The 23,706-nt window shown below is 41.5% G+C and overlaps 1 long non-coding RNA gene and 1 pseudogene across 1 annotated transcript in view; one reads left to right on the top strand and one right to left on the bottom strand.

Moving 5' to 3' along the window:
• LOC134406894 (uncharacterized) overlaps positions 1–23,706 on the top strand; it is a 558,830-nt gene that overhangs the window by 487,671 nt on the left and 47,453 nt on the right. The window lies entirely within an intron of this gene.
• LOC134413550 (5S ribosomal RNA) lies at positions 1,174–1,292 on the bottom strand (annotated as a pseudogene).

Below are 23,706 nucleotides of genomic sequence, written 5' to 3' on the forward strand. Positions count from 1 at the left end.
AGCAAAATTCCCATTATTAGTCTCTTAATATGAGCCTCAACATATCCCCATTTTTGAGCAAGATGTACAAAGTTCTCCTCAGCTAACTGTAATTATATGACAGTTTCAGAATAGCATTTGGCAGATTCATAAACGTATATGTGTGTGATGCTTATTCAGAAGCCCTTCCTATGTTGGTGTCACACCATAATTAGTAATATTTTTGTACTTGTGCTGTTTCATACTGGAAAGCTGCATGCGTACACTTACGCACTCAGACATGCACACACAGTGTTTAGAGTGCTTTTGTAGGTGATGAAAGATGTCCCCTGCCTGCCAGTTAGCTACATGCATACATGTGCATGATGTGTGTGTTGATTTATAAGGCCCTAAATGGCCCAGGACCAGGTTATTTAAGAGTCCACTTTCTACTGTATATGGTACCTCGGTCTTTACATCTGAGGGGGAAGCCTTGTTCCTTGCTCATGGTGCAGAGTGCTGAAATAGAGGCAGGATCTACACTACTGCTTTAGAACAATTTATAACAGTAGTGACAACTGTTGGTGCTCAGGACACACTCCATATATGGTTTTCCAACCATTTTCAAAGTGTCATATTCTGCTTGGTGTAGATCTGGCCAGAGACTCTAATAATTAAGTGTCTAAGGAATGACTGGAATAAGTTAGCTGAATAATAATAATAATAATAATAATAATAATAATAATAATAATAAATTTATTTCTTACCCGCCTCTCCACCTTGATTGAGGCGGGGAACAACAGTAAATATAAAATACATAAAACTGAATTAAAACCTCCACTTATTTTGAATTGGATATTTTCCTTTTATTATTATTTCATTGGTTTTGTATTTTGTTATTTTATTTTATGAACTCCTTTGGAATTTGTTTTGAAAAAAATGAAAAGTGGTATATAAATTTTCTAAAATAACTTCTATGGAAAGTTCTTCACGTGTTGCCTCAAGTGAGCATGTGCTTGGAACTCACAAATTTTTAGTTCAGTAAGTGAAGCCAGTGACATGACTACCTTGACATTCAGATGTGTGTGACATCAGAGCAGCCCAGGCAAAGAATAGGGAGGTTGCGCAGTTGTAACGGATGATGGCCAGCCTCTTTTGGCTCCCATCCTGTCTGCACTCACCAACTCAGTTCACTATTAGAGGGAGTGATTATAATGCCTACAGCACCCAGTATTCCCAGGCAGTCTCCCATCCAAGTACTAACCAGGCATGCCCCTGCTAAGCTTCCGAGATCAGACAAGATCGGGCGCGTTCAGGGTAGTATGCTCGTAGACTATAATGTTAACTTCAGTGTGGACATTCAGACCACTGCAGCTGGGGACTACACAAAATAAATATAAGAAGGATTCCCTTTTGACATGATGCTTTAAATGCCTGTCTTCCTTTTTCTTTTGCCACATCCCTAAATACATTTTCAACGTATAAACAGGAAAATGCAACATAACCTATGAGCTGTAGACACATATTCATATCACAAATATTTATTTGGCTTGTTGAACATGGGGGAAATTCTTAATCATTTTGTGATGGCGTTGTTGTCTCACCCACCTCATTTCATTTTTCAGTTCGCCTATATTTGACATTTTACAAAGAAATTCAAAATCAGTCTTTTTGTTTATTATGAACATTCATTTACTCATTCCTCACCAGCCACAGTGTTAAGGTATTTACGTGTAGAGGTTTTTTTATTTATTAAAGTATATATTTTATTTAGGAAGCAATGCAAGTGAGATGTAGATAACTGAATTGGACAAACATATCATGCTCCCACTGGAGGAATCCTCCTCAGAGGAAGAACTAGAGTTCCAAGAAACTGAGGGCACCCCAGAGCAGTTACTATCACCAGACCAGAAGGAACCTGGGTCTTTGGGGGGGATGGCTGCAAGTCCAGTCCTGTCAGGGGGACAGGCCTCTGAGGCAGAGGCTGAGCAACCCCAAGGCACCCATGAATGTTGTCACCTGAAGCAACAAACCAGTAGTGGTCCAGTGAGAAGTGTTTGCTTGCAAGGAAGGACTTCTCAGGAGAAAGTGACCCTCATGAGTATGGCTCTGACCAAAGAACTCTAATGTACTGCAACTGAGCCTCTGGTGGGGCAGAAGGCTTTGGTGTTAAAAGATTTCAATGTCTGCCTAGCCAGTGTTGGAAACAACACTGTTTTGCCAGTGTTTGTGCCTTTGACTTTGCCTCCTGGAACTTGCCCTGTGATTGATGCTCTGTCCTACTGATTTTTGGACTCCTTCTTGGATCTGCTTCTGGACTGTGTAATGTACCTGACTGCTTTAGTGCGGATTGACCTCTGCCTGCTATGTCAACTGCTCTTGCCTTAGTCTGTTCCTGCTTATCTGACTGTTTGCCTGTGCTTTGATCTTTGCCTGCTATCTTGAGCACTCCTGTCTAGCCTGAACCCCACTGGACTGGAACTTGTGTGCTTTAACATTTGCTGGCCTCATTGTCTTGGTTAGCTCTGAGCTCAGAGTCTGCTGCAGTCAATACAGGACAGTTACTTGGGAATGCTGAGCCCAGAGACAGTTTTCGGTAGAGGTGAATAAGTAATATAAAATATTTTATTAAGGCTGCAGTCCATTGCAATTTCTGTGCCATTGACCATGGTATTTCTGGACTGTTTGTCTGGACTGAGCAGAGCGGGTATGGTGTTATGCTAGTCCTGGTGCTTTCTGGATTTGTTTATTTATTTTATTTATTTATTACATTTTTATACCACCCAATAGCCGAAGCTCCCTGAGTAGTTCACAAAGCATAAAACAAACAGTATAAAAGCATGATATAAAATACAATATAAAAGCACAACCAGGATAAAATCAGCAGCAGTGCAGAAATATAAATTTAAAATAAAAAATTAAAATAGCAAAGCTAAAATTAATTTGATGGACTGTTAAAATGCTGAGAGAATAAAAAGGTCTTCATCTGGCATCTGAAAGAATATAGTGTAGGTGCCAGGCGAACCTCCTTAGGGGTGGGCCTTCTCTGCTGTGGCACCGCAGCCGGGGTGCCACAGCAGAGAAGACCCTTCTCCTGGTACCCACCTGCCTTACTTCCTTTGGCAGGGGCTCATGGAGAAGGACCCCTAAGGATGACTTTAAGGTCCGAGCAGATGCATATAGATTAACATTCTCAGATGGCGGTACTTTACTCCATAGCAGTTGGCCAGTGGGGTGTGTAAGGGTTCCATGTTGTCTGCTATGTGAAACTATGGAGAGAAGTAATTTCAAGGGATGGGTTGAAGTAGCATCAGTATGAGGATGACAGCTTTACATGTTATTTCCATCTAACAATCCTAGGGAAGTTGTTGGACCCCAGAACACATGTCTGGAGATGGTCTAGGAATGGATAAGAACAAAGAAGCTTAGACTTACTATTAGAGAAATCGGCCAATCTAGATAGAGGAATACATCCAGTGTTAGATGGGGATGCCCTTTTCCTGAAGGACCCAGTATGCAGTTTGGGAGTGTTCTTGGACTTGGTGCTAAGATGCGAAGCTTAGGTGGCAGCAGTGGCCAGGAATACTTTTCACCAGTTTAGACTGGTATGTCAGCTGCAGCCCTGTCTGGAAAGAGCTGATCTCAGTTATTCATGCTCTGGTGACCTTCAGGCCAGGCTTCTTTAGGGCTGCCTTTAAAGAATCTCCAACTGGTGCAGAACATACCCAGATATTGGTATGAGCTCATGTGACAACATCACTGTGCTAAGTTATTAGTTACTGGTGCATTTCTGGGCTGTTTTTAGCCTTTAGAGAACAATCCTATGGCACATGCTCTTGATAGATTATGGGCTCTGAGATTAGAGCCCTCCATCTATCCAAAGCCTTGCGGGCAAGAGCCAGGCAGGGCAGGAGGAACAACTGGGCCTATTTTGTCTCTTAATGCTCCTAAACCACATACACAAACCAATTCAGCTAGATCAGCCTTTGATCCCACCTAGCTGACTCTTGATCAACTGATGATTTGCACCCCACCTTTCTACCAGAAAAATGGTGATCAAGGCGGCTTGAATAAAATTCAAAGTAATGAAAATTAGGGATGTGCTCTGCTTCTCCTCGAACCGGAGAAGCAGGAGCGGAACAGGGGGCTTCGCCTACCCTTAAGGTGGAGGCGAAGAGGATTGGGGGACCCGCGGAGCGTTGCGCAGCAGATCGAGGTGAAGGCGGATCCTTCGCCTCGATCCGGAGCTCCGCCAAAAAGGTAAGTGGGGTTTACTTGGCCCTGCCGCTGTCACAACTGTGGCCTAGTCTTCCTGTTTGAGTCCTCGGGCTCAGTTGAAGCAGCCGCGGGACCGTGGATGGATGCAGGTAAGGGAGAGGAGGAGGGAGGGGGTTTACCTGGCCCTGCCGCCGCCCGTGCGGCGATGGCAGCAGAGCCAGGTAAGGGACCAAGGGGGAGGGGGGTCTTACCTGAGTCCATCGCGGCCCATCCCAGTTTCACTAGAGCCCGTGGCTCAACCAGGAAGTGGGCCTACAGTTCCTGGTTGAGCCGCAGGCTCTAGTGAAGCTGGGATGGGCTGCGGCGGACACAGGTAAGGGGGAGGAGGGAGGCGGGCTTACCTGATGCCACTCCCCGCCACTGCGGAGCTCCGATTCGGAGCCGGAGCTCCGCAGCGGAGCGGAGTGGCCCCCAGGTGGATCGAGGTGGGGCGGAGTGGGCCTGATCCGCAATTTGCGGATCGGCCGCGAAGAGGATCGGGGGGTCCATGCACACCCCTAATGAAAATGCATTAAAGCACAATTAAAAATGCTACAGAATGACTCTGGCTGATCCTGACTTTTCCTCTCCTCTTCCCTCCTTCCAAACCCCCACCTCTTTTTCCTCCTCCTCATGCAACCTCAGAGGACCAGCTGCTGGAGGGCTTTCTGCAGTGGCCGAGAGGAGGGGAATCGCGTGGTGTCGGATTCCCTCTCTCAAGGTTTACAGCCTCAGAGGGGGGAATCTGACCATATCCTGTGGTCTCTGGGATGTTCTCCGAGGAACTATAGGGATGCTCTAGTAAAGCATTAAACAGGTTTGGTCCAAGTTATTTGAAGGACTACTTTCACCCATACTGGCAGCCTACCCACAGAGGACATCAGCAGTGGCCCTTCTCACTTGCTTCTCACTTCCAAGTGTGATTAGGTTAGTGAGTACAAGGCAGAGGGCCTTTTTAGTTGTAACCCACACCTCTGGAACGAGCTTCCATTGGAGGAAGGCGCTATGAGAAATTTCTTTCAGTTCCTTTTTCATTAGGATTTACCCAGTTCACAGATTCCAGATGGAACATGGACTCAGATGCAATCTGTGGTTGAAATCCGTACATTTCCGATCTTGCGATGTAATTTGTGGACCAAAAGATGTGTTTGTCAGCATGCGTACATTTGGAAAATGTGCATGGAAAAATTGTGTACTTTTGAAACATGTGCAAATATGTTTTAATCAATGGGAAAAGAATGTGTACATTTCTGACCTGAGCACAATTGATGCATATATTTGGAAAACATTTTCACACAAATGTTTATGTTAAAAGAAAGATCAAAGCTTGCAATCTGATACAGACTTTTGTCAGAATGAGCTTTGAGAAGGAATTTGGAGAACTGATTCACACATTCGAAATTGGCTTTTTTAAGGTACTTTCTTCATCTTCAGGAAAGCCCTGAAGATATTCTTGCTGGCCTTCTCTTAATTTTGGGGCTGCTAATTTTATCTGTATTTGCTGTTTGTATTACATTGTATTGTTTTGTACTATTTCCTTTATCTTATACCCTGCCTCCTTGGGAGAGTTCAATCCTTAAAGGCAGCCTATTTTTTTTTTAAAAAAAAATAGAAATAAAATAAAAGTTTAGAAATGCATGGAGTGTTGCAGAAGCTGTTATCCCATTATGTATATGCTGTTCCCATCCGGACAGCAATATAAAATCTTATTGGGTATTTCAAAGAGTGGGGATGATGGAAATCGAGGAGCATAGGGGGTAACTAATAAGCTTCTGTATTCTGGTATGTTGCTAATTTGCTTATCTTTCTTGGCAGTGGAAAATCAATAGTGCTAACAAGTAAAGACAGAATAACAGCTGATATTTTTCTTGAGCTTGCAGTGAAGCCAGTTAGCTTTTTTGGCACTTGATAAAACTAGTTCAGATATACTGACATTGACAGAATGTTTATCCCAGGTATATGTCAGGCAAATAGATAAAGATTCAGTTTCTTTGCCATCATTGCATTGGAAGCCTAATATATATTAGCTCCATATCTTTGACACAGCAACTACTTGCTAATCATCCCCCAGTTTATCTTGTCCCCTTTCTTTGGGAGAAACATTTGAAAGGAATGTGCATATATAAATCTATTAGTATTCTCCTTCAACTTCTGGTCACATCATTTTTTCTAGAATGTTGTATGAAATTGTATGTAAAATGTTGCATTTTACACACACACACACACACACACACACACACCATTTATATTTTCAGGTTTTTTTAAAAAAAAATCAATATTTTCTACTGAGCTTTTGTATCCTGCATTTCAGCCATGACTCTCTAAGCTGTTCACCAAGAAAGCCTTGCAGAGCACAATTAGAATTGTTCTGAATTTCCTGGGAGGCATCCAGCAGATCTGAAAAATCAATAGTTTGGATACAGAGCTATTTACATAGCAACAATGAGCAGTGGAGCACAGGTAACAGCTGAACTGTGGAAGAAAACATCTGCCAAACCACAATTGGGGTCTGTACCTTCCTGTTTCCCTTACTGCAAGAAATAGTTTAATGTTTGGTTCACTGTAAGTCAGTTCCTTATAAAACAGAGTTTTGATACACTTACCCCTGCCCTCACAACTGGTGTACTCCAGATGTGTTGCACTGCAGCTGTCATCATTCCAATGGGAGTTGCAGTCTAATACAACTGGAGGGCACTAGGTTGGGGGAGGTTGATGTAGTCTATTCCATATTGCCTATCCAGACTGGCAGGCATCTTTTCCAGCCCCTGCCAATAAAACCTTTTAGCTAGAAGTGTGTCCTTCTGCATGCCTGTATAGCCACCCTCAAATATCCCACCAATAAGCCATGTCTTATTTGAGGCTTGGCTAGCCCTCAAGCAACATTTGTCGCCTGGGCTCACAAGACACAACAGTCCCCATGGGTCAAGTTTTGTCACATGAACCAGGTCATTGCCAGCAGCAGAAGCTGCAAGTTTGTTTCAATTGTCCCACCCCAGCCCAGATACATGTGTTCTTTCTAAATAGATATCATTTGTAGGGTCTCTGTTGTTCGTATATTTGATGGCAATCCCAGATTTGTGGCTATGCCATATGTGAAACAGCCCTCAGAAAATGGATGTTTGATAACATATCATCTTTCCGTGACAGAGAGAAAGGTAGCAAATTTTAAAGATATTTACTTACCCCATTATTTAAACAGAAGTGAACTGTGTTTTGTTTTATTCCATGTGGTAGTTAAATACATCACACAGAAATACTTTGAAAGAGCTTTCCATTGCTCAATAGGACTCCTACACCAGGGATGTATGATAAATAAATTTCAGTTCATTTTTTGTATTATCTGAATCTACCCAAGTCACATCCCTTAGACCTGGATGTGGTCCCAAATGCAATCTGTGGTTAAAGTCTGAACATTTCCAAGTTTGTGATATGATTTGCAGAACAAATAAAAGTGTTTGAAAAACATCTGAAAAGTGCACACACACATTTTAATTTCTGGGGAAAGAATGCATGCTCTTCAAAGATGGGCATGATTGAAGTGTATGTTTTGAAAGATGTGTGGATATACATGCACAAATTTTCATTCAAAATTAAAAGAACACATGCACCAAAGACTACAATTTAAAATGGACATGAGCTTGAGTGTCAAGGAGTCCAGATGATTATGAGGTAAAGTTCAGCTTGCATTATGAAATGTAGGGCCCATATAATAAACTAACGCTTCTGTGAAACAGATTAGGGCATTCGTTGAACGCTTTTGGAAGGAAGAGGTTATCTTGTATCACTTATCCACATCGATTTATTGACACAGCCATGCTAAGCATTACAGCACCACACGAGTATCAATACATAATCTATTGAAAGAGGTTATACAATTGGTATAGGTGTATAATGAATCAGAGCAAGAGAGAGGAGATTTTCCAGCAACACTGAAAGCCTTGAAGAACAGTTATTTTAAAGACTATAAGGGGGAAAGTAACCCAGTATTTTGTACTACAAATAAGATACATGAAACATCTTCCTTTTGATTTGTTTCAGGAATAGGTAAAACATTGCCTCAGTTCAGCACATTCCTTTCTATTTTGGCATTGCTGTCAGATGATGTTAGCATGTAGTCGAGATTACAATTGTCCTCTGAAAACATGATAAGCTTTGCTTCTGTCTGGAAATATTTTGTTGTCTTCTTAAAATGTCATCGCAGCCTGCTTACCCTCTATACTATGAAGCAAAGAAAACATTTGAATGCTAACGATGAAATGAAATGTAAGTCACATAGTAAGTCACAGCTGGGAGAAATGCAAATCCATAAAGAGATTTCAATTTTTTTTCTTCAAACAAGTGAAAAGAGACGTCCCCACACTTAGACCCTAAGAGAGGGGCTTCCTTTTCAAAACTTCCATGAGGGTCATTTCCTCATACAACATGTCAAAAGCAAACAATGGCCAACCAGCAAGGCTATGACAGAATGCATTTACATACAAAACAGTTTAATTATATTATAGGGTTTACATACATCTTGGTCTGTATCCCAGTAATTTTGTTAGATGCATATCACATTTTTGTCAGTGAATGGGTTGGGACAAACATGGAGTTCCTTCCTGACATCACCAATGCAATTTACAGTGGGAAGTGGCCAGATATGTTTTTAGTTTCATTGCAATAGAATGGAAACATCTATCCTATGTTGCTGTTGTTATTTTGAGTGGGGAGTAATCTAAATAGGGATCTCTGCTGAAGAACTATTCAGAGTCTTATCAGGGTTTTGTCCCCACTGCAATACACTGTACTCTACAATTGTGTGTGAAAAGAAATAATAGAAATGGGGCATTGCCATGGAAGCCTGTGGGCAAATCCTGTTGTGTCCTGGTTACCTCCCTTGATCACCCCTTTCTTCTTTATTGCAAATGAATATAAGGAAAAATATAACCAGTGGAAAACTGAACATACTTTAATGTTTCTTAAAAATGTTAGCAATTTAGTTTTCCTCTGAAAAAAATCTAAAACATTCCTTCAAATTCCAACCAGATTCTGCCCTCCCTTCCCCCTATTCTGACCCAGAAACTATTCCAGATGGTATTGACAAATCTAGTACAGAATCCAAAAGGGAGTCCCTAATCCCCACAGGGCCAAGATGACCGTTAGCCCTGATGGGGTGGGGGTGGGGTGTCCAACTGAAGCAGGCCCTGATGTTAGAATCCATTGCATGAAAATAAAGGGTGTTGGATTTGCCAGTGCTGCAGACAACTTTTGTGGGTGGATCATCAACAAAGACAATGTAGGATACAACATTAAAGAGTTTCACTTCTGGGAGATTGGAACCAATGTATGCGTGAATCCTCAAGAAATACAAAGTTCAGTTGAAAAACAGGCCCACACTGTTGGGAATTTCTTCTTTCAGAATATAGCTGTGTAGCTAGAAGAGATTTCATAAATGCTACAATATGGACTTCCCTCAAACAACAAGCTATTAAGAGTTTGGAGGCCAGCCAAAAGAGGAAACAAGGTTGTTATTGGCATGATTTTAATCATGATAGACAATTAGAAAAACATAATTATGTTAAGAAAGAAAATGAGTGTGAGTGGCAATAATGAATTTCTCCCCTAGTAAATCTTTTGTGCCACAAAATAAAAGAGCTGACCTATAAATAGATTGGAATTAGAAGAGGTGTTTGCCCACATGGCCTAGCAATGTTTACCTCACACCAAGTATAACTTTAGAAGTGAATCTAGTGGCAAAAATAAGTGAGCAGAAACAAACAGGTATCAGCAGGAAAGAACATTTAACCAAGTTAATTGTTTAGGGCTGGATCCAAAGGTTCCCTTCCTCCAAAGTAAAGCTGCTTCTGACAAAATTAATTTGTTATTTTCCTAATATGCAGGGGTTTTTCAAGCATTTTTTCCTAATATTTTTTCTGCATTGTTTTCATGAATGGATGTGTTTTTGTGCACACTTTACCCAATACTTAGTTTTTAATGCATTTATTTGATTAAAGAACTGAATTGCAAGAGGATACATGTATTTGGGTTTTCTATTGGTTTGGGAAATGTGAATTAGGTAGGTCCACATCAAATGCAAAACAAACAAATTTCTTCTTTATCCGTAGATCCAACACAAAGTTTGTCGTTCTTGTGGAGATTACAGAAAATCACAGAAAAAGCTAGTAACTAATTTTTCATCACTGAGTGAGCCCTTTCAAAAATAGTTCTAATTGAAGAACAACCCTAAGAATTTTGTGTATTTATATGATGCTCTGTGTCTGCAATGAATGGCAGGTGTATTTTTTGAGCCAAAATCCATAGCATCAAGCAGAGTTGTAATATGTTACAACTAGCTGCAGATATGTAAGTGTGAGATAAGCAGGTTTCATGGTGTTGTTTATTTAATTTAATTTATATACCTCTCCACATTTAAACAGATTCTGAGTGGTGAACAATAAAGGATAAAAAAATAAAACATCATAGCAAAAGTTAAAAAAACAACAACAGAATACCAATAAAAAAACATGGCTGGCCGATCAAGGAAGGCTTCTTAGAGTAAAGATGTTTTCAGGGAATGCTGAAAACAACACAAAGATGGTGCATGCCTGACCTCAAGAGTCAGGCAGTTTCAAAGAAAGGGGACACCACACTGAAGGCTCTTCTCCAGGTGGACTCCAATCAGGCTATAGGTCCATGTGGAACAACCAAGGCCAGGCCATCTGATGACCCCAGTGACCAGGCAGGTTGATAAAGGAGAAGATGTTCTCTCAGGTGTCCTGATCCCAAGTTGATTAGGGATTTATACCTTAGTACCAAAATCTCAGATCTGGCCCAGTAATGCTGATGCAGTTCCCTTAGCAAAGGAGTTCCATGCTGAAAAGGGGCAGCTCCCAACAATAACCTAGCTGCTGTGTTCTGCACTTAGCTCCAGCTTCTGAAGCAGCCTTAAGCCCCATATAGAGCACAATTGCAGAAATCCAGTCTTGAGGTTAATAGCACCTGTACCACTGCAGCCAAGCTATCCCTGGTCAGGAGAGGCCATAGTTGGCGAACCAGTCGAAACTGGTAAAAGGTACTCCAAGCTGCCATGGTTACTTGAGCCTCCAGCAACAATAATACTCAGTCTATGGACCTGATCCTTCAAAATGAATACGACCCCATCCACAACAGGCAATGAGCATATTTCCTATTTTCATATTAGTGGCCTGTAGATCTACATAAGAATTATCTGGAAAGAATGTACAATGCCAACTAAATCATCCAGCAGTCTAACAGTGCAATTTGAAAATGTCACAAAAGTACCATGCAGTGAAAAAAAAAATACTTCTGAATGATTATATGTTCAGCATCTGCTTTTGTATTAAAAGACAAGGTATAGAAGCAGAAAGAATATTTCTTAAAACTAGTGGAGTTATATGCATATTAGAGGCCCAAGGAGGTCAATGAAGCTAGGTCAACTTAGAAATACTCTTATGAACATATCCTGCCACTGCAACGTTGAAGTACATCTTGTTTGTGGTGTATTGCTCCATCTTGACTATTGATGTTAGGAAAAGGTTAGGTATCTATTAAATACATTGAGAAGTGAAAGATTACATATCTCATTAAGCAAATGAGCAGGGTAACTGTCAACCCATTACATTGGAATTAGATATGCTAAGGTGCTCTTAATTTGGTACATTTTGAAAATTTGAGGGATGCTGTATATGGTGAAATGCAGAATACATGGTCTTTTGGGTGCAATTTACTCTCTCTTCTTGAGCATGTTGTACTGAATTGAATAGACATTGCGGAGCAGTGATAGATTGTTTCCATTTTGTGGTATCTAAACCTCTGATCCTTTTTTTTTTAACTTAATGTGTGTCAAATTCCTAAGAACATCGATCTCACAATCCTAACAGTGGCTCACTCACTTGAAGTTTCACTCTATCGTTGTGAGCCAAGCTTCTGAGACTTGTTTCAGTAGTGTGCTTATGTTCATCTGGACAAATGTTTATGTTAAGCATTATATTATAAGTTTGTTCGGCACTGGTTTAGCAGCAAAAAAGAGCCCTACCAGTCGCTCTCCTGCTGCAGCAGCAGCGTGTGGCCATCAGGGCTCTCCAGAGCAACCACTGCTGATTCAGAGGGTGGACAGGCATGCTCTCTGTACATGGTATAAAACATTTATACCATGTTTTTCTCCTAGGAAAACCTACCCATAATTCCTGGCTCTGAAGGAGGACCCCCTGAGATCCAGGCATTTAGGCCTGGCCTTCTTTCTAAAGAGCCACAGCAATCACTTTTTCTGTCTGACATGGCTCTTCAGGGAGCCCGCTTGCCCTGACAGCAAGCCAGAAGGGACCTGGTGGCAGAGGGTGAAGGGTAGGGGACAATGTGTGACATGGTCAGCTGGACAGTTAGAGGTGGGGCAATGGGCAATGTGGACAGTTGTGGGTGGGGCAACAGGCAATTTGGAAGTGGCAGCAATGGGGATCTGGATGCCTTTAGCACTGCCTTCTTCCTACACTGATATAATTGGGTAACTTCGGACTCTGGATATAATGGTCATAATGGGCTCTCCTTTCTAGATGGTAATGTGTATTACTTCACTTATTTCAAAATGTGGTAAGCCAGCCCTGCTGCGTTGTGGGGGTCCTCCTGCTCCTTATGCTGAGTGCGACCCTGGGCATCTGACCCAAAGTCCTGCCATGAATGCACCACTGTCTTCCTCCATGACCCTGCTCCGTGTGCCCTCCTCATCAGTAATATGGTTGGACAATGCCTTATCTGTGTTGACACAAAGTTGTAAAAAAGAAGAAGAGAAGATCTACTGTATATCTATAGGTGGGTAGGATCTGTGTACCCAGCATGTATCCTTTCTCATCTGGGCTGACTTCAGAGCCAGAGACCAAATTTTAAAATTTCATAATCAAATGAATATATTTATAGAGGTTACTGGAAGGGACATTTTACCACAGTCGACAATGCATATCTCAACCTTTAAAATGGTATCTTCTGCCATGATACATCCCTTCAGTAGTATTGCTATAGTCTTTACACACAAAACAAAGGCTTCTTTATGGTGATGTGACCAATTAGATAAATCAAAATAACTTGGCATGAATTTGGGCTGGAAACCTTCAAAACCAGGTAGCTTATTTATACCATGTTCTCCATCTGTCTTATCAGTAAAGCACTTTGAGGTAATGACTTGGGTGTATTTGATGATGGTTCATTTTGAAAGATGTCATTTTAAGAATTTCTAGAGGTTTCAAAACTGCCCTGTGGGAGATCTGTTCTATACCAAAATGTCATTTCAGATTCTGGACTACATATTTTGTTGGACTTTTGCTTTATAAATGTTTCACATCTCCTGCATTTTTTATCATTGCACTTCCATGTGAACTGTGAAATCCTTGTAGGTAACCTACAAGCCTAGCTAAAAGCTGGGATATTTTTCAGGGGTGGGAGAAAGAAGCCACTTTAGTCCTATGTCAGAAAAGATAAACCCACCCTCAACCCTTGTGTCTGGATAATTGTATTAATATTTTAGCAAATGGAGTCTTTACAGTGTCATTCGTGAATCCATATATTACAATTAAAACAACTGTGTTCTTTGAAAACAAGTATAATATCTGTTTGCTATGAGCATAAAATTAATAGAACCATGTCTTATTTTTCCAGTATAAAATTAATAGAAGTGTGTTTTATTTTTCCAGTAGCATTACACTATTAAACTGTGTCGTGTGTGTGTGTGTGTGTGTGTGTGTGTGTGTGTGTGTGTGTGTGTGTGTGTAATAAGCTCCATTGTTTTACAAGCAGGGCCTCAAACTATAAGAAGTAATAAGAAGTAGAGTAAAACTTTAAGGATAGGGTTTATATTAAACTTATAGTGCACAGTGGGGATGATGGAGAAATTTGAGACAGACTAAAATGAGTTTGGGTTTCTAAGAATCTGACCTGTAGAATATGCTGCAGACCAGTCTCTTCCGGCTCTGCAGAGTCTATAAACTTGCAGAACTCCCCTCTTTAAATTTGCAATTTGTGCAAATTGCCTTTACCAAAAAAAAAAAAAAAAAACGCTGAGCATTTTGGTGACTTGGCGCATGGCTAGATGGGGTGATATCTGGAGGATCATCCTGGGATCATCCTTGTGTGTCCACATGATGCACAGGGCATCCCACAAGGGGTGATTCCTCCCTTTCCCCGGGATATCGCCCTACCCATTGATTTTTCCTGTGGTCTCAGAATGATCCTGAGACCATGGGACATGTGGCCCACCATCGCGGTTTTGTAAACACGAGGAGCTGGGAGCGGGTATGGGGCACAGAGCTCCTCAGGAGATCTGTGCCCATTGGGGGTGGGGTGGGGGAAGTGGGGTCTCTTTTTTATTATTAAAACACTAACCTTTTTTTAAGGAGCACTCCTGCACTCTTTTTCGATTAAAACAAATAAAACAAAATGGTGGGCACAACATCCTCTTCCTCCTGGGACGCTGCGCACCGCAAGTAGACAAGGGTGATGATATCACAATCATAAAATCGCGAAATCATCCCCCTCCAGCTCCCTTGTCTAGACATGCCCATGGCAAGTGTTGGGGACTGTGCACTGCTCATTGGGCACCCACGGGCTGCCTGGCAGCAAGCAGGTGTAGGCTGCTGATGGGGGTCTGATGAGTGGCGTGTGACCTGGACTAGGGTGAGTTTGTCCATCCCTAGATACAGCTAACAATTTAAACATTGCAGGCGACAACACAGCAACCTGTTTCAAGTAACACTCCAGGTGAACACTTTGTATGTGTGACTTCCACATGGGCTGCACTGAAGCTCAGGCAGAAAATTGTGTTTCATAACCACTTTGATAAGCTAAGTGTTGCTTTGATTTAATTGACCCCTGATTTCCATTGACATTTGCAAAATGCATCATAATAACATACAACTTAATAGTAGTAAGATGCTTCAAAATAACCTTCAGCATTGGTTTTTCCCCTCACTTCAAATGAAATCCATATTTTCTGAAAATGCAAGATGATAAAAGGTGGGGAGTTACAATACTGGCTGTGGCTACAGCACGTATCACCACAATAAAAGGCATTGACCAATTGCTTTATTTTTGTGTGACAATTTATACAAATCTAGTTTGAATAATGAGAGGCCCAGCTGGTACAAATCGTTAGGAAATGCCTTTCAAAGCCATCTCTAACAGAAGCACATTCATTCTATTTTAACCAAGAACAAATTGTTTCCAATCGTGCTTGAGTCTCTCAGATGTACCAGAGACAAATCCAAATGACTGCTTGGAAGGGGCAATTAATTTATGTGCTTATCTCATGCCAGATGTGAGCACTGACAGGTTGCACTACAACAGTTCCATGAGCAGCTCCCATGTGAGTACGATTTTGGGGTGGAAGGGACTTGTCACAACCCACATAAAGCAACCTTGGCAGGCAAAGTTGCTCAACAACCTGTTTATTAGTTGCTCTACTCCTCCCCTGCTGTTGTATTAATATAACAAATTGTTCACAGGTGCTCCAAATGAGGTTTAGATGATCACTGGGACGTTGTTACCAAAGCAAGCCAAATTAGGAGGAGCAGATGCGTCAAAATCAGAACAGTCCCCTAGCAAATGTACAGAACATTTGTTCATGAAGGTCATTGCACACGCATGGCCTTGCACCCCCATGGCCTTGATAACCCTAGCAATAACAGAATGGTTATAAGTGAAGTATTCTTGGGGCTTGTCCATGTGGGGGAGGGGATGAGCACAAAAATTCGTATTTATGCATTCCCAAACATATTTCCTCTCAAACATACATTTCTAAATGTATTTTATCCTGAAATGCACATTGTTATTTGCATTTTGCTACATTTTTGAGCCATGAACTGCATTACAAAACTAGGACAAGTGCAAAATCTGAAAGATACCTGCATTCTGATCCACCCATTAGATCAGGAAGTGTAAATTACCTTGGTTCATTCCAAAATGCAGACTAAATAAAATCCTCCAGCATCCCTCGTCACCTGCGTAGAATTGAAACGTATCTCTGCTATCTCTTCTGGGTTTTTTTCTTTTATGCCCATTGTGTTACTGCTTTGCTTTTTCTACTGTGTGTGCGCATGTATGTGTATATGTATAACACACACAAACACACACACACACACACACACACACACGGGGGGGGGAGAGAGAGTGAACTTCATAATGTATCTTGTAAAGTGGGCTGTAGCCCACAAAAGTTCCTGCTGAATTATGTCTGTTACTACAACACACTAACAGTTAACACTTGGTAATGTGGTCAAATGGTCAACACAATAAGCTTCCAATGCACGTTTAGTAAGCAAATGCCTGATCCTGATGCTATTGTGTCAGCCTGCATTGTTTGGTACCCATGACTGTCACTCTTAAATTGAATTCATATTACTGCTTTACAGAGAAAGTTCTAATTTAGAGTGGTTCTGGAGGAGTCCAATTGCCCTGCCTTATTCACAGGATTGTATGGGGTCCAGATATTGACATCACCCACTTGTAATCATCTCTTATTTTCCCACTTCTTTGTCTACCCTTTTTCTTTTCTTTCTTCCTCTTCCTCTTCCTCTTCCTCCTCCTCCTCCTCCTCCCTCCCTTCCTTCCGAATACCTATTAAGGAAGAAAAGATGGAATAGCTGTACAATGCCTTCTGACTGTTAACCCTAGAAGCCCTCCATCTGAAAGCACCCTAAGTGTCAGACATGTGTCAGAGAAAAAAACGGATCTTCATTTGCTTTCTTTGGGACAAGCTACAGTCGCCTTCCCCAACATTCTGCCCTTTAGATGTTTTAGATTACAACTCACAGCATTCCTGACCACTGGGCATCCTGGCTGAGGCTGATGGGAGTTGAAGACTAAAACATCTGTGGGGGCACCAGGTTGGGGAAGACTGAGCTACAGGTTTTGTACAGATATTCATTTATGCATATTTCTTTTCTCTTACCTGACAGGATCCATTGCTTTCCAGAAATTATACGGTGGAATGGTAATGCAGGGATATATGAGAATTTTATTTTTGCTCATAAAACATCTGAGCATGCCCTGTTTGAAGCCCTGAACATGAGTGTGAGCATGTGTATGCCAAAAATGTTAGCAAAACTAGCAGGACATGTGCTGAGGTTCGATTTGCACAACTTTCCCAGTTCGATTTTGCACACATTTCCTGATTAGTGCAAATTTCACCTGCAGACTGAATCAGCCCCGTATTAATCTATGGAGTCAACTTGAGCAAATTAGGAGAATTGTACACAAATTTCTTCTTCCATCACTGCCAGATTTGCACAATTTCCCCATTTGCGCAGAGCTAGCCGTGAGTGCAAACATGGACAGGAAGTGGGCATGAGATGAATGATAAGACAATGTTCGGAGAATCCTACCAATCCCAAGTATCACTCATTTGTCCATCCCTATGGTAATGGATGGGAGGAGGGACTAATGTTGGTATCCAGGGAAAGTTAGTTATGAATGTCATTAAATCACCAAAAACAACTGGACTTGTTAGTAGGACGTAATTGTTCCATTGGCGTCTTAGCCTTTTTATGCATATCAAACCTTATCTAGTTTCAGACCTAAGCTTTAGGATAGAAAATTGTATGAAGTTAGCTGAATAGGACATGGGATCCACTGCAATGGGGTCACTAGAGCAGGATGCACATGCATATCCCCACCATCACTAGTGGGTCACATAGTTTTTCCTCTGCCACTAGCAGAGTGGGGGAGTAAGCAAGATTGAATCACTCAGCAGCACTTTCAAACAGCATTCCCAAATGTTAAGTCTCAGCATGTCTACTCAGAAGTATGAGCGTGATCAGTATGTCTAATGATTAGCATGTCAAACTAGGACTGGAGAGACAGAGCGCCAAATCCTCACTCAGCCACAGAACTCACTGGGTGACTTTGGGCCAGTCACTTTCACTCAGCCTAACCTCACAAGATCGCCGTGAGAATAAAATAAGGTGCAGGTGGGAATTGGGAAATAATGTACATTTCCCTGGGTTCCTTGAAGGAAAGGCAGGATATAAATGCAATCAAATCTATAGATACATGCTTGAGAGTAAAGATTACAGAATGCTCTTGGCCACAGAGAAGAATACTGCTAAATAATACAGCACTCTAATAAATTCTGTGACCGCTATGCCTTTCTGACTATCAGTAGCACAAGACTACCTGAATACAATCCCATGTTGAAAGAAGTATGACTAGGGGTATATGGATTTTGTAAAGTCCACCAATTAGCTTTTTGTGGAATGTCCACTCATTGACTGAATTTTATTTTATCCAGTTTCCTGAATTTGCGTAAATTCGCATTAACGAAAATGCACAAATCTCCCCAATCTGCACGCACCCCTAAGGCACAATTTTCATGCTTTAGCATAAGGGGAAAATGTGCATTGTGTGCTGGTGGGTGGTGGTTTTTTTTTTAATGTAAGCTTTTTCTACAACTAAATTTGCATAAAATTCCAGAAAGTAGAAAAAAAGAAGGAAAAGTCTGTAAGTCTGTGGAATTTGTGCAATTTAGGAAAACTTGATCTGCTGTGGAATGTGTGGTCGGATTCATAGAAATCCAAACTCATTTGATTCCATTTCTCCAAAATCCCTAATTACGGTCAGGTTCATCAGAAATAGTAGATTCAGCAACCATGCAGTCAGTAGATTATCCCATGCAGTAAATGTCTCTATTGTTTTCTACTATCCCGTTCAGATTCCAATGCTTTCCAGTCTGGGTCATCACTGCCATTATAGATCATCATAGCTTTTAAACAGTTAAAATAATCATTTTTAGTTCATTTCTTTCCTACATGGGTTCTACAGATCTATCCTTAGGATTTATCTTTGGGGTTTCAATCCTGATAAAGATCTACAATAGCCATAAATAATTAAATAACAATAATTTGGTGATTAACAGGATCTGGAAAGAAAATGCAAAGTTAAAACACAGTAAAGATTTGTCTTCTGTCATATTAATGTAAATTACAGAACATATAAAAGATACATGCTAAAGATCTTTGCCTATTTATGACAGAATTAGCAAAGAGGTTGATTAAATGCTGTGATTTCCATCACTGTAATGTTTTCTCTTCTGCTGGCAGGAAGAGAGTATAAAAGCCAGGAATAAAATTCAAAGTACAAAACAGTAAAATATGCAAGGCAATTAAATTATGAAGCTAGAGAGCTGACATATATTGATCATGAGCTCATCCCTTTGTTTGATCATCATCCGAGGGCTCAGCAAGCACACTAACACAAACTCTCAAAAATAATCCCAGATTAAAATAAGAAAAGAGACAATCAGCAAGTTACTTTCTAGGTCCATTTCCTTCCCCACCAGGCATAGAGGAAAACAAAGTAGGGATATGAAATCTTTGACATTTATTTCTAGGACAGGGGTTAGTGATTTGAGAGGGTCAAAAGCACTGCAAAATAATCTTTGCCTGTTATAGATGGGAGTTGATATTGACACTCTGAAGGAGACAGAGAGCTGTTCCTTTACATACAAATATTTTCCCCTATTATAAATCTATAAAGCATGCTGCAGAAGCATTTAATATATGATTGTAATTGCACCCTGCAATCATGTGATAAGTGAGGGTACATCAGGGTCAGTTGGTTCTAAAAGGCTGTTATAGTGCATTCTTATACATATACTCAGAAGTAAGTCTCACTATGTTTAATGGGATGTACTCCCAGGAAAATGGCCATAGGAATAGAGCCTCAGGTGATAAGTGTCTTCAGCAGAGTGGGACAGATTTCAGGCTTTTGGGATCCCCCCCCCACCTTTCTCTCTCTCTCTTTTACTAAAAATCATAATTCACCAACTGCTGCCTAATGCAAAAGAAATACACTTAAAATTAAAGAATCCTGTTTCCAGGAATTTGTTTTAAATGCCAGAACTGAACGAATTATTTCTGCAGGATAATTTAGGAGAGGGGTGAGTCATTTTGTTGCTCCCAATGTTAAACAATAGGAAGTTTTCTGCTCTTTAGCCTGTTATACTGATCCATAAGAGGACCTTTCCCCGTATTCCATGACTGCTACATTTGTTCATCCAGTGTGGTGTAGTGGCTGGGAGTCGGGAGATCTGGGTTCTAGTCCCCACTCGGCCATGGAAACCCACTGGGTGACTTTGGGCCAGTCACAGACTCTAAGCCCAACCCACCTCACCGGGTTGTTATTGTGAGGATAAAGTGGAGAGGAGAAGTATTATGTACGCCGCCTTGCGTTCCTTGCAGGAAAAAAAGGTGGAATATAAATGCAATAATAAATAAAAATAAATAAGTCTTTGGTGGGGGATTCCAGCTGCTGTTTGCTTTGGAAGGGAAGCTTTAGTTGGCACCATTGGGAGTTTCTAATAGGAGATTAAGAAAACAAACACTAATTGCTGCATATTGAGGGGCATCTTTGCATCTGTGTGTGAGAATGGGTGTTTGTGCATGTGTGTGTATGAGTACATGAATATGAATGTCTCTGTGTGTACATAGGAATGTGATTGAATGGGGAGAGTGTGCAGATGGTATGTGTGTGGCTTTGGCCGCACCCACTTGGGCCACACCCACATCCACTGCTGGCAAAAGGCCCCTAAAGGTTGCCAATGAAGTACCCCTCGGGCAGAAAAGGATTTCAAATTTCCCTCCTTTTTGTAATCTTTCCTTTGAATGCTGCTGCTGCTGCCATTATCCACATTCAATAAATATTAAGTGTCCAGATCCTCATCACTGATGTGTAGCATTCGTAGCTGTGGTCCTGTAAATTGTGCAATAATCTGCTCCGGGGAAAGACATTATAATTCCTGGGAGATATTATAAGGAGCCAGGGGTTACTCCAGTTCTGATGTGGCATTTTTTGCTGATTGGGTTTTGCTTTTCGACATGAGGAAGGGTGTGTTTGGGCTTTAGGTGTTTTAGTTTTAAATAGTCATTTTGATATTATCGCTTCAAACTTATTATTATTATTATTTATTTATTTATTTATATAGCACCATCAATGTACATGGTGCTGTACAGAGTAAAACAGTAAAAAAGTAAATAGCAAGACCCTGCCGCTTAGGCTTACATTCTAAATAAATCATGGTAAAACAATAAGGAGGGGAAGAGAATGCAAACAGGCACAGGGTAGGGTATTTTGCATTTTATTGTTTTGTTTGAATTGTTGTGTTTATATACTTTTCTTAATGTTGTGCTTACATACTTTTATGATCCATTTTGGGGCTGAATAAAACTAAACTGTAACATTATATAACAATAAGATGTGTTTCATGTCCAGGATTACATTTGACCATAGAATTCTTAATGTGTAGTCATTTTCAATATATATTTAGCACCTTATATTGACTAAAAACACATGCACACTCATTCAATTTTAAATATCCGAATTATAGCAGAAGTTTGACTGAGCAGTGATTAACCTCTCAATTCTTGCTCAGTGTTTTCAACAATGCTGAAAACAGCTTAGGTTAATATATCATGTGCAAGTGATTGAGAATCTCATGCTGAACTCCAGGAGACTTTGAAGCCAACCTAAATAAGTAATCATTTGAAACGGTTTTATTGTGGAAACTGTCAAAAGGCAAGTGCCTCCCCATATTTAAAGCATGAGGTAGCTAGTGGCTGACGGTTTTGCGATTCCTGTGACCTTGGTGGAGCCACCTCTTTCACACATTGCAAATACACTTACTCCAGGGTATCCCTGTTGTTAGATAACTTTGGATAAAGTGATTTGAAGCATTAAAGGATACATCATTTTCCATAGATGTCAGGCATTATAATCATATTGCTTTTACTATACTTATCCTGCCATCCGGGATGGTGGCTGGATTTTTGGTCCAGCTCATCTGGAGGACACCTGGTGCGGGCAAAGCTGCCGTCTCCCTAATCCTGACGCTCAAGCACTACATGCTTTGCTGAAGTAAGATGATAGCTTGGCAGGGGGAGGAGGAAAATGGAGAGAGTAGCATGCACAACATGCCCTTCCTCCAACCCACCTCTCCATCAGCAAAATTAGGTGATGTTTGTTTTCTCTCACATTGTTGTGCCATGTATGTTTAACTGTTGCTGTTTGGAGATGGGCCTCTCTGAGATTTACGGTGGCAGCAGTGTCTGGCACAAGACGCTAGCTGTGAATCTGGGCTGTCTGTAAGACAAATAATCAATATGAAGAGTGGTGGCAGCATTTCTCAAACTACTTGAGAGCTTGCTTTATGAATTATGGGCAACAATATCTAATACCTGACTATTATCCCAAAACTGCTAGTTATAAACTGAATAGGACTCACCAGTTTATTATGTATTATAGGTTGGATTCCGGCTTAGGGCTTTGTTAGACCTGCCGGAATAAGCCGGCAGGGAGGCGGGGCGATAGTGCGCTAACTTTAAAGCACGCTGCCCAGCCTCCTAGACAGCCAACGCGTAGGGACGACGCAAGCCCTGCAGCGTCGACCATGTTTTTGTTTTTTTTAAAGGGGCCATGTGGGGCCCGAAGCCGCTGGAGAAGGTAAGGGTTTTTTTTATTTAAGCCCCCCCATCCGCCCTCCCTCGCCATCTCCCGTTCGTCGCCCTCTGCCATCCCCTCGCCGTCTCCCGGTCGTCTCCCTCCACCCCCCCTCGCCGTCTCCCGTTCGTTGCCCTCCGCCATCCCCTCGCCGTCTCCCGTTCGTTGCCCTCCGCCATCCTCTCTCCTGCCGGTCCGGCCTTCCCTCCCCCATCTACCCCCCTGGATCACCCCCCCTTGGCACGATGGGCACAGCGCTCGTATGAGCGCTGTGCCAGGTCCATGGCTTTTCGCGGCTACTCGCGAGTAAGCGAGTAGCCGCAAAAAACCACGGACCTTCCTAGATGTTTCGCAGCCCCGGCCTGAGGCCGGGGCTGTGAAAAAGGCGCACCATAAGCGACTTCGCTTATGGCGCGTTAGAGAAGGCCTCAGTGCGGCCTGGCGCCGGATTCCCCTGTGCGTCATCTGGACGCACAGCAGGGAAACCGGCCCACAAAGCGTGCTAAGGCCTCGTCTAGGAAGGCCCTTAGTCATGCTTTGAGTAACTCCATTGAAATCAATTGGATTTGCATTAGTGAGACTAACTTGTCTCATTTGATTTCAATGGGTCTAAATGGGACATTACTTCTTCTTTTCATGCAGTCAACAGTCTGGGCCAGATCTACACCAAGCAGGATATGGCACTTTGAAAATGGTTTGAAAACTGTATATGAAGTGTGTACTGGGCCTCAACAGTTGTCACTACTTCTATAAACCATTTGAAAACAGTAGTGTAGATCCTGCCCTGATCTGCTTCTCTTTCTTCCTGACATGGGGATTTCTATCTATCTATAACACTTGACCAGTCACCTAGTTCCCTTATAAGGAATACATACAGTTAGAATAAGTGCAAGACAATCATGGCCCTGTTTAGACAATACGCTAAACCATGCTGCTTAACTACAAAATGGTTAACAGAATGCATTTATTTATTTATTACATTTCTATACCGCCCAATAGCCGGAGCTCTCTGGGCAGTTC

The sequence above is a fragment of the Elgaria multicarinata genome, chromosome 1, assembly GCF_023053635.1.
Source record: "Elgaria multicarinata webbii isolate HBS135686 ecotype San Diego chromosome 1, rElgMul1.1.pri, whole genome shotgun sequence".
Lineage (NCBI taxonomy): Eukaryota > Metazoa > Chordata > Lepidosauria > Squamata > Anguidae > Elgaria > Elgaria multicarinata.